This window comes from Hakea prostrata, chromosome 11 (genome assembly GCF_041222555.1).
Source record: "Hakea prostrata isolate BN-2017 chromosome 11, UWA_Hpros_2, whole genome shotgun sequence".
NCBI lineage: Eukaryota > Viridiplantae > Streptophyta > Magnoliopsida > Proteales > Proteaceae > Hakea > Hakea prostrata.
In genome coordinates, this window is record NC_142610.1 from 5167863 (window position 1) to 5182578 (window position 14716).

At 37.8% G+C, this 14716-nt stretch overlaps 2 pseudogenes; both read left to right on the plus strand.

The window, feature by feature from the left end:
• The first annotated feature begins 2592 nt into the window (after positions 1-2592).
• Positions 2593-3162, plus strand: LOC148999719 (agamous-like MADS-box protein AGL62 pseudogene; annotated as a pseudogene).
• A 10545-nt stretch (positions 3163-13707) lies between these two features.
• Positions 13708-14244, plus strand: LOC148999720 (agamous-like MADS-box protein AGL62 pseudogene; annotated as a pseudogene).
• Positions 14245-14716: the final 472 nt, after the last annotated feature.

Consider the following 14716-nt stretch of genomic DNA (forward strand, 5'->3'; position numbering starts at 1 on the left):
AATAGGAAGATTTGGCTATCTCGAAGAGTTACTTAAGGAAAGTCTTGCGCCGCTTCAATATGCAAGATCTGAAGCCAATTTCTACTCCTCTTCCCGTTAATTTCAAGTTATCCTCAAGTATGTGTCCTAGCAATGAAGCGAGAGGATGGAGATGTCTCGAGTACCGTATGCATCGCAGTGGGAAGTCCGATGTTCGCTATGATATGTACAAGACCGGACATTGCACATGCAAAGGGGAGTGATTAGTCGGCATATGGCGAATCCAGGACAAGAGCATTGGATTATAGTGAAGAGGATCCTAAGATACATTAAAGGAACCTTGGATGCTCGCTCTATGTTATGGAGGATCTGAATTTATCGTCGAGGATATGTTGATTCTGATTTTGCAGGGATCTTGATAAAAGGAAATCCACTACTAGCTATGTGTTTACAATTGCGAAGGAGCCGTGAGCTGGGTATCTAAACTACAGACGGTTGTAGCACCGCCTACAACAGAGCCGAGTATATGGCAGCTACACAAGCTTGTAAAGAAGCAACTGGATAAGAAGATTCATGGAAGAACTTGGGCACAAACACGAGAAGATTCTCTTGTATCGTGACAATCGAGTGCCTTACACATTGCAAGGAATCCAGCTTTTCATTCCAGGACAAAACACATAGAAGTACAATATCATTTTGTTCGTGAAGTGGTGGAAGACGGAAGGGTGGATATGCAGAAAATCCACACGAAAGAGAACCTAGCAGATGCATTGACAAAAGCAATCAATACCGACAAGTTCATTTGGTGCAGATCCTTGTATGGCTTGATAGAGACATAGACAAGATGGTGGTGGCAAGATAGAGACGGTGTGGAGATTGATTGGTTCTCAATCTAATCTCCAAGTGGGAGATTGTTGTAATATTAGTCCCACATCGACCGATGTGGGAATATGTGGAGAGGAAGAGGCTATAAAAGAATGCCTCTTCCTTCTTCTTTAATCATCCCAAATATCTTCTCTCTTGGATATTTATTTATTTATAGTTGAGTTTTCTCTCTTGCCCATATATTATTGTGTCTTTCTTTTCTCTTAGTATTTATTATTGTGTTCTTCTTTTTCTTATTTGCCGATTGTTCTATTCGGTGGGTTCTCCCGCACCACGGCGCCCAGGATAAAAATTAAAAAAAGAAGAAGAAAAAAAAAAAAAAAAAAACAAAAAAAAAAAAAAAAATAACTAAAAAAAAATAAAATAAAAACCTCTTAAAACAATAACAACAAAAAAAAAAAACAAAAAACCCTACCGGGGGGGAGGAAGGGGGGGGGGAAAACCAAACCACGAAAGGAGGGCGGGGACCGGCGGGGGCGGGTGTGTCCATCACCACGTGAAAGATGTTGAGGAGAGCTTGCCAGAAGCGTGCCTTTGGCGGAGTCATGCCATGCAAATACCTCAAAACTAGGTGTCTCGCTAATTAATTATTTAGAGTTTCCCTATTTATTTGGCCACTTTTTCAAGTGACTGAATGGAAAACTTAAAAGAAAAAGAAACAAAGAGAATTCTAAAAGAAACATAAGAAAAATGATACAAATAGTAAAGGTTTCTCCCCGACCCCCCCCCCCCCCAAAAAAATAATAAAATAAAATGAAATAAAAAGAAAACATGGAATCGGACTCCATTTGTTTTAGACAACATGAATCCAGTTGCCAAAAAGGACGATATCATTTTACTGAAACTTCTATTTGCTATCTTTTAATTTTGATCCAATCTTCACTTATGGATATTTTGAAGGTAAAAGTGTTAATGAAGATTTCTGCACTTCTGCAAACTACATTTATTAGCATTTGCTTTGCTATTCACTTCTTGGCTGTCTCATTAGCAGAAATAAATACATAGAAAAACTGCCCGCTAAGTGGATTAACTTAAATTTACTACGTTCTCCTATTCTAGGCATGATAATAAAGTTGAAAGGCCATAGAGACCATTTAATTTTCATGACTTGCGTTTATAATGAAGATTTCAATAAATTTATGTACCTAAAATAAAAGATTATAATAAAATTCACTGAACTAACATTACCTCTTAACAAGCTAACGAAGTGTCCTTGTTTGGTCATTTCTGGATATCATAGGGAACACAGATGTAAAATATACAAATTTTCCTTTTATTGAATCTGATTTAGATCAAACCTCAATGGGTTCAAATGAAATTATCTTTAATAAGATTTTCTTTAATCAAGATGATATATAATATTACCTAGAAAATCAAATAAAAAGGAAAAGATAGTTATTATAAGGGATAAAGATTGCTCCATTGCCTTATAGTTTTTTTTTTTGGTGGGATCTCCATTGCCTTATAGAGGATCCATAAATGCTCATAGAATCCAGATCTTCTACCTCGAGAAGATTTTACTCCTTCCGCGTAATTTTGGCTCCACGTTGGTCTGATATGAAGGCGTTATATCATTTCACATCCTCATTGGTTGTAAAGTGTAGATTTCTTTATGTACAGTATCAAGGGGAAAACCCATAAAAAAATTCTATAAATTGGAATTTCCTCACCTCTGATCTTTTGCTATATTCTAAACCTAGAAGAATCAGCCGATCCAAGGAGGCAAGCATGGGTCGCAGGAGAATGGAGGCGAAGAAGATTGATAATTTGCAAGCCAGGCTTGTTGCCTTCTCGAAGCGTCGACATGGTCTGTTCAATAAGGCCAATGAAATTTCCATTTTATGTGGTGCTGAGGTTGCCATATTGGTCTTCTCCGAGACTGGCAAGATTTACTCCTTTGGACATCCGTGCTTGAACACCATATTAGACAAGTTTATCATCAAAAGCCTTTTACCTGATGAGGAAAATCAACTGCAGATTGATAGTTCTGAAGGAGCTACAATTCAAGAACTCAACAAGGAGATCATTGAGCTTCTGAAGCAGTTGGAAGAAGAAAAGAAGCGGGGAAAAGCTCTCAAGCAACTGCGGGAAGAAGAAATCAAGAGTGGGCAATGGTGGCAAGAACTCATTGAGGACCTTGATTTGCCTAAGCTTAAGCATTTGATGCTTTCAATGGGAGATCTTAGAGAGTATGCAATCAAGCACGCTGATCTGATAAGAGACCATGCTTATTTTCCTTTACGTTTCTTAGCAGCCAACTCAACAAAAGCTGCTATCCCTCGGGAGCTATCTAATTAACTGCTAATTAACCGTTTGCTTTATTTGTCTGACATCCTTCTCAGATCAAATGAAGTATAACTATCGGATGTTTTAGTTTAATTTTCTGTTTAGAAGCGTTCTTTCCTATATCCACCTTTCCTTGAAAATCCAGTTTCATTGGAATAAATCGTTTTTTTTTTGGTAGTAAATAAAAGCTTAGTATTACTTAGAATAGCAGGTACATAGAGTTGTGGGATTTATTACATTCAGTGTCTTATTATAGTCTATGGAGGACATGAAAGCTAGGTGGTTAAACCAATGGTGGAGTGTGTTCTCCCCAAAAACCTTAAGCTTAGTATTCTTAGTGATACTAACAATATCAATCAAAATTGGGACATGAGTTATTGGCCACTTCTTGTGATTTGATGGTTGAAGTAACTCGAGCGCTTCCTTTTCATTACACCATATGTCATGTATTCGAATGTTGTTGATTTGTGCTTGGGCTATTCCATCTTTTAATCCAACCAAGAATGCCTCAATTATGTTTCCCTTCCCTAGTCCTCCTGTGCTTAGATATTTTAACTGGCCTTCCCATATTAATCCCACACTCCATCCTGAGCTGTCTAATTTTGGATTATGTACCCCTGCACACAGAAAAATTGAACACAGATTTAAGTTAGTAAAGCTTTTACAAAAGCAAGCTTACAGTCTAGATACCTCTACATGTGTCATGTGATTTGGACATTCAGCCGTGTCATGTGGTTTAAGATTTAGATCATCAATCCAAGTTGAGATGTTTTTTAAAACTCTCATTGGGTTGGGGTTTGTTTTTTCAAACAGCTTGCTATTCTGCTCTTTCCAAACAAAATAGCAAGTGATTATGAATACGGACAGCATCCATCTTTTTGATGGTTTGTCCAGGCCAAAGTCAAGGGCAAAAGAATTGCAAAGCTCATTGGTGGATGTATGTGAAAGTCTTTCCATTCTAAGTCCCAAAGGATTTGCCGCCCAAATCCTTTTCGTCCAGTTGCGTGAAAGAAAGACATGCCATGGAGTTTCCACACAATTCCCACAAAGTTTGCATTCCGGAGATATAAATACCCATTGGGCGAGAGTTGCCTTAACTGGTAATCCCGCATTTAGTAGACGCCAAAAAAACATCTTAAATTTAGGATGTATGGGTAATTTCTAGAAAAACTTCCACCATGTGCTAAGAATATTAGATTGTGATGTCAAACTTATTTGTGAGAGGGTTTTCCCAACCAATTTGACAGAGAAGTCCCCATTACTTGAAATATGAGACATCCATGCATCATATTCATTAGTGAGGTTTATGTTGGAAAGGTGTGAAACTAAAAAATTTTGAGTTAAAGATGACTCACTATTGAGAAGATTGATTGAGTTTGTCGCTTGAGCCATTGTTGTGTTTCTTCCCCACATCTCGGTATCGTTTTGTAGATGTAATCGATCTTCTGGTTTTTTAATCCATGGATCAAACCACAATGAAGTGCTCCTTCCATTTCCAATCCTTCTCCATACCATATTTTCTAGTTTTGGTAGGATTCCGCAGATGCTGTTCCATGTCCATGATCCCTTTTTTTTTTTTTTTTTTTAACCTTTGGATCAAAAGGTGTTGTGTTTGGGAAATATCTTGCCTTCAGTGTTTTTACCCATAGTGACTCGGGATGTTTTAGCATTCTCCATCCTTGCTTGAGTAATAGGGCTGTATTGATCTCCTCCATTTGCTTGAAACCCAATCCTCCATTTTCTTTTGGTTGGCAACATCTATCCCAAGAAATATGTGTAAGCTATCTTTCCTTTGCCGGATTCCCTAACCAAAATTTTTGGCAAAGAGAATCGATTTTTTTACAAAGTATTCTTGTAATTTGAAGCATTGCATTTGGTACACTGATTGTGGCTGGAGAACGGACTGCAGCAAGACTCCTCGCCCTGCAAAAGATAGTTTTGATGCTTTCTAGTTGGATATTTTTTTCCTGCATTTTGTTAATTACAAACTTTAGCTCCTTTGTTTTTGATTGGCCTTGAAGTAGCTTGGTACCCAGGTAAATAGAGTCTCTCTCCATCTCGTTGATCCCAAAGTTGATAGAATCACATTTTTATCCACCAAGGGTACATTTCTACTGAAGAAGGCCCTGCTTTTTTCAAAGTTGATTTCTTGGCCTGTCACATCAGAGAATAGTTATAGCACTGCTTTTAAAGCCAAAGCATCCTCTTTTGTTGCCCCAAAAAACAGGAAGGTATCGTCAGCAAAGAAGAGGTGGGATATTTTAGGAGCTCTTCTTGCAACCTTAAGACCCTTAAAGAGATTGAGAGCTCTATACTCATTCAGTAATCTAGACAAAATTTCCATTATGAACAAGAAAAGGTAAGGACTAAGAGGGCATCCTTGCCTTAATCCCCTTGTTCCTGAGAATCAGAAGAAAGGGTTGCCATTGTGCTTGATTGAGAAAGTAGCACTTGAGATCAATGTGTGAACTAATTCACACCATTTCTCATCAAAGCCCAAGAAAGCAAACGGTCTGGCCAACACATCCCATTCCACTCTATCATAGGCTTTGGACATATCAAGCTTAAGGGCCACATACCTTGCATTTTCCCTTTTTTTTTTTTTTTTTTTTCATAAAGTGGAAGATTTCATTGGTCAACAAGATGTTGTCCGTGATTTGTCTATTATCCACAAAAGCCCCTTGACATGGTGAGATAAAATGGTCCAAGAGGGGTTTCAGCCTACGGGCCAAAAGTCTTGCTACAATTTTGTAGCTCACATTGCACAAACTTATAGGTCAAAAGTCTGTAACCGATCTTGCTTGGTCCTTTTTTGGGATGAAGCACAGGAGTGTGTGGTTTGCTCCAAAGGGTAGGGATGAGTTATTAAAAAAGAGATGAACAAAGTCAAAGAGGTCTTTACAAATTAGATCCCAATGCTTTTGATAAAAGAAAGCATTGAACCCATCCATTCCTGGTGCTTTATGGAGATCAAAGAAAAAGACAGAGCTTTTAATATCTTCCAAAGGGGGGGGGGGCATCGAGATTCCATCCAGTTGGATTCTACTAGCCATATTGAGGAAAAAACACTCGATGAAAGAAGGATCCAATGGTTTCGAAGATGTGAACAAAGTTTGCATGTAGCTTGAAAAAGCTTGAGCAATCTCATAGGGTGTGTTAACAAGCCTACCATCAATCTCAATATTCTCATTTTTCCTTTGTGGAGGTAAATTTTAGAAGAGAGATGATAAAACCTAGTATTTCTATCACCATCAGAAACATACTTACCTCTTGACTTTTGGAACCAAAATAGCTCCTCGGCCTCAGGAGCCCACGCAAGGGACTGATTCTTCGCCTTTTTCTATCCCAATCAAGGTTGGGTAGATTCTCCACAACCCCAATTTCCTCAGAGATGGTATGAAAGATGTTATCAATGTTCCCAAACACAAACTTATTCCAGTGAAGTAAGAATCTAGACAGATTAGCAAGTTTACAGTCAAAAGTTGAGTTACCTTCACTTACCCAAGCTTGTTCAACTGCTTGTTGGAAATGAGGGTGGCATATCCAGGCATTCTGAAAGTGAAAGAGTTTCCGTCTTTGAGGTTTGGATCCTGCCAGGCTGAGGATTATAGGGTTATGATCAGACCCCGTAGTCAGTAATTTCATTAGACTGGCAATGGGGAAGAGAGCTATATCCAAGGAGAGGCCAAGGTTCGATCCAACTTTTCTTTGACTATGTTTGGTGGTTTTTGTTTATTTGACCAGGTAAAGGACACTCCAAGGGAAGAAATTTCTTGTAGGTCCAGGCTGCAAATGAGATTTTGAAGAGCAGGAAGTGTTGGTGATGGTTTGAAGACTCCTCCCAATTTATCCTCTTGTGACATTGCTTCATTGAAATCCCCTATTATAATGAAAGGTTTAATCGCCAAGGCAGAGCTATTCTAGTGGTTGAAACCAACACCTCTTAGTGAAGAGGACGTGGGTTCGACTCTTGTTGAGGCATATTAATATCCCCATCCCCCGGCTTAATAAAGCCCCTTTGTACAAAAAAAAAGTCTGGATAAAGGAATGGACTTGAGACCAATGTTGAAATAAATCGTATTGAAGACGTTGTGAATGTCAATCATAATTCGAGTTCTCCCACACTTGTCGTCTAATGTATTAAATTAGCCACTTAATTTGACACCATACTAAATTACTAATATCATCAAAATTAAGTTTAATTGCCTTTCTAAAAAACCCCTAGATGGATCTTTTGAAATCAATCCATGAAAGTATGCGTTATTAACAAACATAGCCGTAATCTTTTTTTTTTGGTAAAAAAGACATTTATTGAAGATTGGAGCTAGTACAAGCATTGACTTATTCATTGCACATTTGAAGAAGCCAAGGATTGGTGTTATGCCAAACAGTAGGTAGCTCGACCGAGAGGGCCACCTTAGCCAAGGAATCCGCAATCAAGTTGCAAGACCTTGGAATGAAAACAAAAACACAAGATACAAAGTACAAACTCTGTTTGAAGCTTATGTATATCATGATAGATCTGAAGGATTTCACGATCTGGAGAGGAAGCATTAATTTGCTTTATCACGTCCAAACAATTAGATTCAATTATAATCTCTTTGACTCCACATCTAATGGCTTGGAGAAGACCCGCTTGAACAGCAACTGCTTCTGCAACCAATGTTGACTCACAGTTGATTCCTTCTAAGAAGGTTGTGATTAATTTACCTCTAGAATCACGAATGATACACCCCACTGCTCCTTTCTTTGAGTCTTTGGACCATGCATCATCACAATTAATCCTAAAAACATGATGAGGTGGAGGAGACCATTTACCAACATTTGAATCAGTCAGTGATGCTTGTTGCCATTCAAAAAAAAAAGAGTTACCTTTAATCCTTGCTGTTGCAATGAATTCAAAGAAATTTCTATTGGCAGCATTCAACACATCTAAGGGTGAGCCGTCCTTCCCATTAAAAATGAGCTCATTTCGAACCTTCCATATAAACCAAAATAAGAAAGTGGCCATAGAGAATCTCTCCTCAGCAAATCTTTTATTTTCCTTAAACAATGGATCCCAAACAGCAAACCATTCTTTTAAGGAAAAATTAAGAATTTGCATTGATGAAGGAAAAATAGAAGAAGCAAACCATATCGCCTTTGCAAATGGACAATTCAAGAAAATAAGCTCTGATGTTTCAATATTTGCATCACACCTTGGGCAGCAAGGATTAATCTGGACATTCCTCTTTCGAAGACCATCTCCAGAAGCAATGCCCTCAGCACATATTTTCCAAATAAGTACTTTAATCCTTGTTAAGGTTTTTGAATTCCAAATTCTCTTCCAATGATCCTCAGGGAAGAGGCATCTTCTCCATTAGAATTGTTCACAGTAGGATCTTCTTTCAAATTATTTAGAAAGTGATAAGTTGACTTAACAGTGAATTTTCCAGATCTTCGAAACCTTACAATAAATGTTTCTCATGCATAAATGAAAGTGATAAAACTATTATTTTCCACCTTTTGCCATTAGAGAAGAAGAAAACCCTTGCAGCAAGTACAATGTCCTTCTCCACAGCATTCGAAGTTGAACACACACACACACACACAAATTGTCTTGGCCAAGGGAACTCTTAGGACCTAACTCCCAAGTTGCCTTTTTCTCCCCTTGGATAACATATAAAATCAGAGAAGAGTAGTATGATATAATAGGCATGGAAATGTTGTCCACGTTATCATTAAAGTAGGAATATAAGAGAGAAGGAGCGGTAAAGTTAGCTTTATCAAACTCTCATGAAAATTAGATACTAACTACTGATTTACGGGGGAAAAATTGAATAAATATAAACGTTATTTTTTGAATCTTTTTGGAGTTGGTAAACTTTGAATGTTTATCCTCACAAGTCAATTACTTGTTAGGGGATTTCCAACCCAAAAATTTCGATGCAATCAATGAGCCTTGAGCTATGTAGTTTTTGCATCAGCTTTCTAATCAGACAGCCACTTGTTGAAGTCCACATTTCCTATCGATTCTAAATATTATCAAGCTCAACACCTCTTAAAGTCACATTAACAGGATCCATTTCAATGTCACAAACTTGTTTCATTTTTGTTTTCACTCTTTCTTATTAGGGATATTTATGAAAAATCAACCAAAACCCTAGCCGCCACTTCATCTCAAGCTTATGCGGCTAGGGTTGCTTCCAAGAGTTCCCCTGCTATTAGAAGTCCCACAACTAATCAAACTTTCAAGAGTTCCAATGCTGTTGGAAGTCCTACAGCTGATCAAACATCAGTTACTACATACAAGAAGAACTCTACAATTGGTACTCACAAAGACACTAGGCAACCCAAAGAAGAGTTTGATATTGATTGATACAAAACCCTAGTCAATATTTTATGTAATCTAAAATACCTACTTTCATGTAAACCAAAACACTGTAACCCTAGAGTCCTAGAACCACAACTACAAGAGTTCTAGAACACTAAGGAGAAGGACTTTGTTTCTATATAAAGCCCTGTACTAGATCATTGTAAATTAATGTGAATAATATTATTGTGCTCTCTCACACGCACGCTCTGTCTCTCTCTCTCTCTCTCTCTCTTCTTCTCTCTTCTCTATTCAATTGTCATTATTCTAAACTGGCATTAAAGCACCAGGTTTTTTCTTCCCCCTACTTCGCTTCCCTCCTTCAACAATCTACTGACCATCAAGCTCACGGACAACAATTTCATACTATGGAGGTTGCAACTTGTTCCTCTCTTGAAGACTTATGACTTATTTCTCTTGTGGATGGCTTCTCCATCTGTCCTCTTGCAACTACAATCATTGAAGAAGACTCCATTTCTATATGCAAACAGAATGTTGCCTACAATTCATGGATTCATCCGGACCAACTTCTCATGTGTTGGCTTATTGCTTCGCTCAGAGAATCCATTCATGCTCAAATTGTTGGATGTTCTATCACCAGAGCAATCTGGTTTCATCTTGAATCTACCTATGCCACACCCTCTACATCAAAGATTATGCAACTTCGCTTTCAATTACAAAACATGAAACGCGGTAACAGTCATTTCCAATCTTTTTTCTTTTTTCTGGTACACAAATGGGGCTGAAGGCCCAAAACTGACCACAAGCTACACTAAATTGTCAATGATACTGCCTGAAGAATCTCCATCAACTCTAGATGGGGATCCTGAAAGAATGCAGAAGAGACATCCTGTCTAAAGCGAACCTTCAACATCCAACTAACATCCTTATTTGCTGTCATACATACGTGGTTGAACTAAATGCTTCCATCAAGGCCAACACTCGCCTTAACTCTTTCCACCAACCTACCAATCTTCCTTGTCGATGCGACAGATCCCAAATGATAAAGATGGCTTTGGCTCAGTCCGATTCAACAACTAACGGACTCAACTGTTGCTCCCTTGTGACCTCCAGCCTTGCGAAGATAGCATATAACTTTTCCCCCACAACTGAACCACCGTAATCAGACGAGAGCTCCCATGGAACTGGCCACCACCATCGCAAAACACCCCACCTACTTGGTCTCCCCTTCAGCGACACCAAACCGAAGCGTTAACATTACATTTGAAGACTCCATCCAGCAGCTGTTGCCACCCCTTCCGACCCGCCTTTCTAAGTAACCCAACTATAGGTGCATGGCAAGGAAGCCTGCAAGGCTTCCTAATGACAGGCGGAAACTCATGTATTCTTGTCGCTCCATCGCTCAGCCTTGTGAACTCATCTTAATATAGGTCCTTGTTTTGCCAGCACCAAATAGAAAACAAGGTGCAGACAAAATTGTGAGAAAGAGTGTGAAAGGGTATGAAATGGTATGAAAAAAGGGGGGGGGGGCCCCCCATTGGGGAAAGGAAAAGAAAAAAAAAAAAAAATAATTAAAAAAAGGTTGACAATGTCAAGCTAGAAAGAAACTTTGGGAAATCACAAACCAAATAAATCCATAAAGCATTGAACCATCATAGTATTTTTGGAACTTTACTCTCTGAAAAGAAGGGTGGTAAATGAAAGGAATCATCTAGGGATTGAGATTTGAGAGAGATGATTTCTCTCTTTCTTCAATAGAAGGGAAAAAGTCATTTCCATTGGAGAGCTATATGCAGTGCACAAAAAATGCCTATGTGGTTGCTCAATTCTATCTTTTTCTAGTCTCTTCCCTTCCCCCGTGATATGAGAGAGAAAAAAATTTTCATTATGTTATATCATCAGGGTAATAATACCCCAACTTGCTAATCCTTTTTACGAGGCACAACTAGGATAATTTTTCCCGGAAGTAGAAGAGCCACTTAAACTCTCCGCGAAACCCTCACAAGTGTTTATGTTAAGCTCTATATGGGCCTAGGGTTTGAGAATCGGCTTCTACATTTTAAGATTTTTGGGAGATAATAGGAAATAGGTGACCCGTATACTAAGTGATCCCAGGCTTTTCGCATAACCATAACAAAATTAACCAAGCACTTTTTGTTAAAACTTACAATCGAACACTTCACACATGTTGTTTCTTTAATAGTCATGTATGCAACTCTTTTTTGGCCCATAGGCTGAGACTAAGATAAAAGAGCAAGTATTAACCACAGCCCAAACTCCATGTCATGCTTGCATAAAATTGAAAAAGTCCCTTTTTAGCTTTGTGGCTTCAACAACCTTGCTTCAAAACTTTTGATTGGGGGGGGGGGGGGGGGAAGGAATGTAGTTCCCTAGATTTTTCTCTCAATGAATATGTCAAATAAACCTAAAGAAGGAAAGTGCATGGTCTGCTAGAAAAGGAAGTTGTTGCATATGAGATAAGGCATGCCTCATTGCCAAAATTGTCCTTGCTCACAAATACTCACATTTTAAATATGAAGACTTATAAGTTATAAATTTACAAAGTGCTTATAAGCCATCCAGTATATTTTCTAAATATCTATTATTCTATTGTCTCCATCTTTTATTTGTTAATTTATTTTTATCGGTATTCTATGGCTGTTTGGCCTATCTTTTATTTACTCTTTCATCAATAACATCACCAAGTTCGTAATCCACAAATTTCTCCATTCTCCACCGTGGGAGGAATGAAGTACATGGATGTATTAACAACCCCATACCTCTGTCATTGAAAGAGCTCAGCCTAGTTACCCCCTAGTTGATCAGTTTGTCCATCACCACGTGAAAGATGTTGAGGAGAGCTTGCCAAAAGCGAGCCTTTGGCAGAGTCATGCCATGGAAATACCTCAAACCCTAGGCGCCTCGCTAATTAATTATTTAGAGTTTCCCTATTTTTTTGGCCACTTTTTTTAGTGACTGAATGGAAAACTTAAAAGAAAAGGAAACAAAGAGAATTCTAAAAGAAACATAAGAAAAACGATACAAATAGTAAAGGGTCCCCCGACCCCAAAAAAATAATAATAATGATAAAAAAAAAAAAAAAAAAAGAAAACATGGAATCGGACTCCATTTGTTTTAGACAACACGAATCCAGTTGCTAAAAAGGACTTGATATCATTTTACTGAAACTTCTATTTGCTCTCTTTTAATTTTGATTCCAATCTTCACTTATGGATATTTTGAAGGTAAAAGTGTTAATTAAGATTTTTGCACTTCTGCAAACTACATTTATTAGCATTTGCTTTGCTACTCACTTCTTGGCTGTCTCATTAGCAGAAATAAATACACAGAAAAAACTGCCCGCTAAGTGGATTAACTTAAATTTACTACTTTCTCGTATTCTAGACATGATAATAAAGTTGAAATGTGGTAGAGACCATTTAATTTTCATGACTTGCATTTATAATGAAGATTACAATAAATTTATGTACTTAAAAAAAGAAAGAAGAGATTATAACAAAATTTACTGAACTAACATTACCTCTTAACAAGCTAACGAAGTGTCTTTGTTTGGTCATTTCTAGACATCACAGAGAACACAGATGTAGTAAAATATACAATTTTTAATTTTCTTTTAAAATTTTTTTTTATTGAATCTGATTTAGTTCAAATCTCAATGGGTTCAAATGAAATTATTTTACAAAAATTTTCTTTAACCAAGATGATATATAATATTACATAGACAATCAAATAAAAAGGAAAAGATAGTTAGTATAAGGGATAAAGATTGCTCCATTACCTTATGGAGAGAATCCATAAATATCATAGAATCCATGAGTTGTGGGGCCTAAACGCCTGTGAGTAGTGCAGAAATCTCCCTTTGGGTAATGGATCCCAACTGCTCCTAAAATACATAGTGGACTGTAATGCACCTAAGATTTTACTCCTTCCATGTAATTTTGGCTCCACGTTGGTCTGATATGAAGGCATTATACCATTTTACATCCCTCATTGGTTGTAAAGCTCAAATTTCTTTATACACACCATATAGGAAACCCAAAACCCCGAATTTAATTATGGACAACCAAGCAGAAGTTAACTTTCTGGGTAGGTTAGTTTCAAGGGGGAAACCCATAAAAGAAGAAGAAGAAGAAGAAAAAAATCCTATAAATTGACATTTCCTCACCTCTAATCTTTTGCCATATTCTAAACCAAGAAGAACCAGTCGATCCAAGGAGGCAAGCATGGGTCGCAGGAGAATGGAGGCGAAGAAGATTGATAATTTGCAAGCCAGGCTTGTTTCCTTCTCGAAGCGTCGACATAGTATTTTCAATAAGGCCAATGAAATTTCCATTTTATGTGGTGCTGAGGTTGCCATACTGGTCTTCTCCGAGACTGGCAAGATTTACTCCTTTGGACATCCATGCGTGAACACCATATTCGACAAGTTTATCATCCAAAGCCTTTTACCTGATGAGGAAAATCAGATGCAGATTGACAGTTCTGAAGGAGCTCGGATTCAAGAACTCAACAAGGAGATCATTGAGCTTCGGCAGCAGTTGGAAGAAGAAAAGAAGCGGGGAAAAGCTCTCAAGCAACTGAGGGAAGAAGAAATCCAGGGTGGGCAATGGTGGCAAGAACCCATTGAGGACCTTGATTTGCCTAAGCTTAAGCATCTGATGCTTTCAATGGAAGATCTTAGAAGGTATGCAATCAAGCAAGCTGATCTGATTGGAGACCATTCTTATTCCAAAGCTGCTGATACCTCGGGAGCTATCTAATCAACCGTTTGCTTTATTTGTCTGAAATCCTTCTCTGATCAAATGAAGTATAGTTATCGGATGTTTTAGTTTAATTTTATGCTTATAATGGTTCTCTCCTATATCCACCTTTCCTTTAAAATCAAGTTTCATTGGAATAAATCGTATTGAAGACGTTGTGAATGTTGTCAATCATGATTCCTCCAGTGCTCCCACCCTTGCTTGTCTGATGTATTAAATTAGCCACTTAACTTGACATCAGACTAACATCATCAAAATTAAGTTTAATTGCTTTTCTAAATTGCTTCTAGATGGATCTTCTGAATTCAATCCATGAAAGTACACATTACTAACAGACGCAAAGCCGGATCTTCAAAACCTTACAATAAAATTTTCTTATGCATAAATGAGAGTGATAAAACTTTTATTTCCAACCTTTTCCATTAGCGATGAAGAGAACCCTAGCAGCAAGTACAAAGTCCTTCTCGACAGC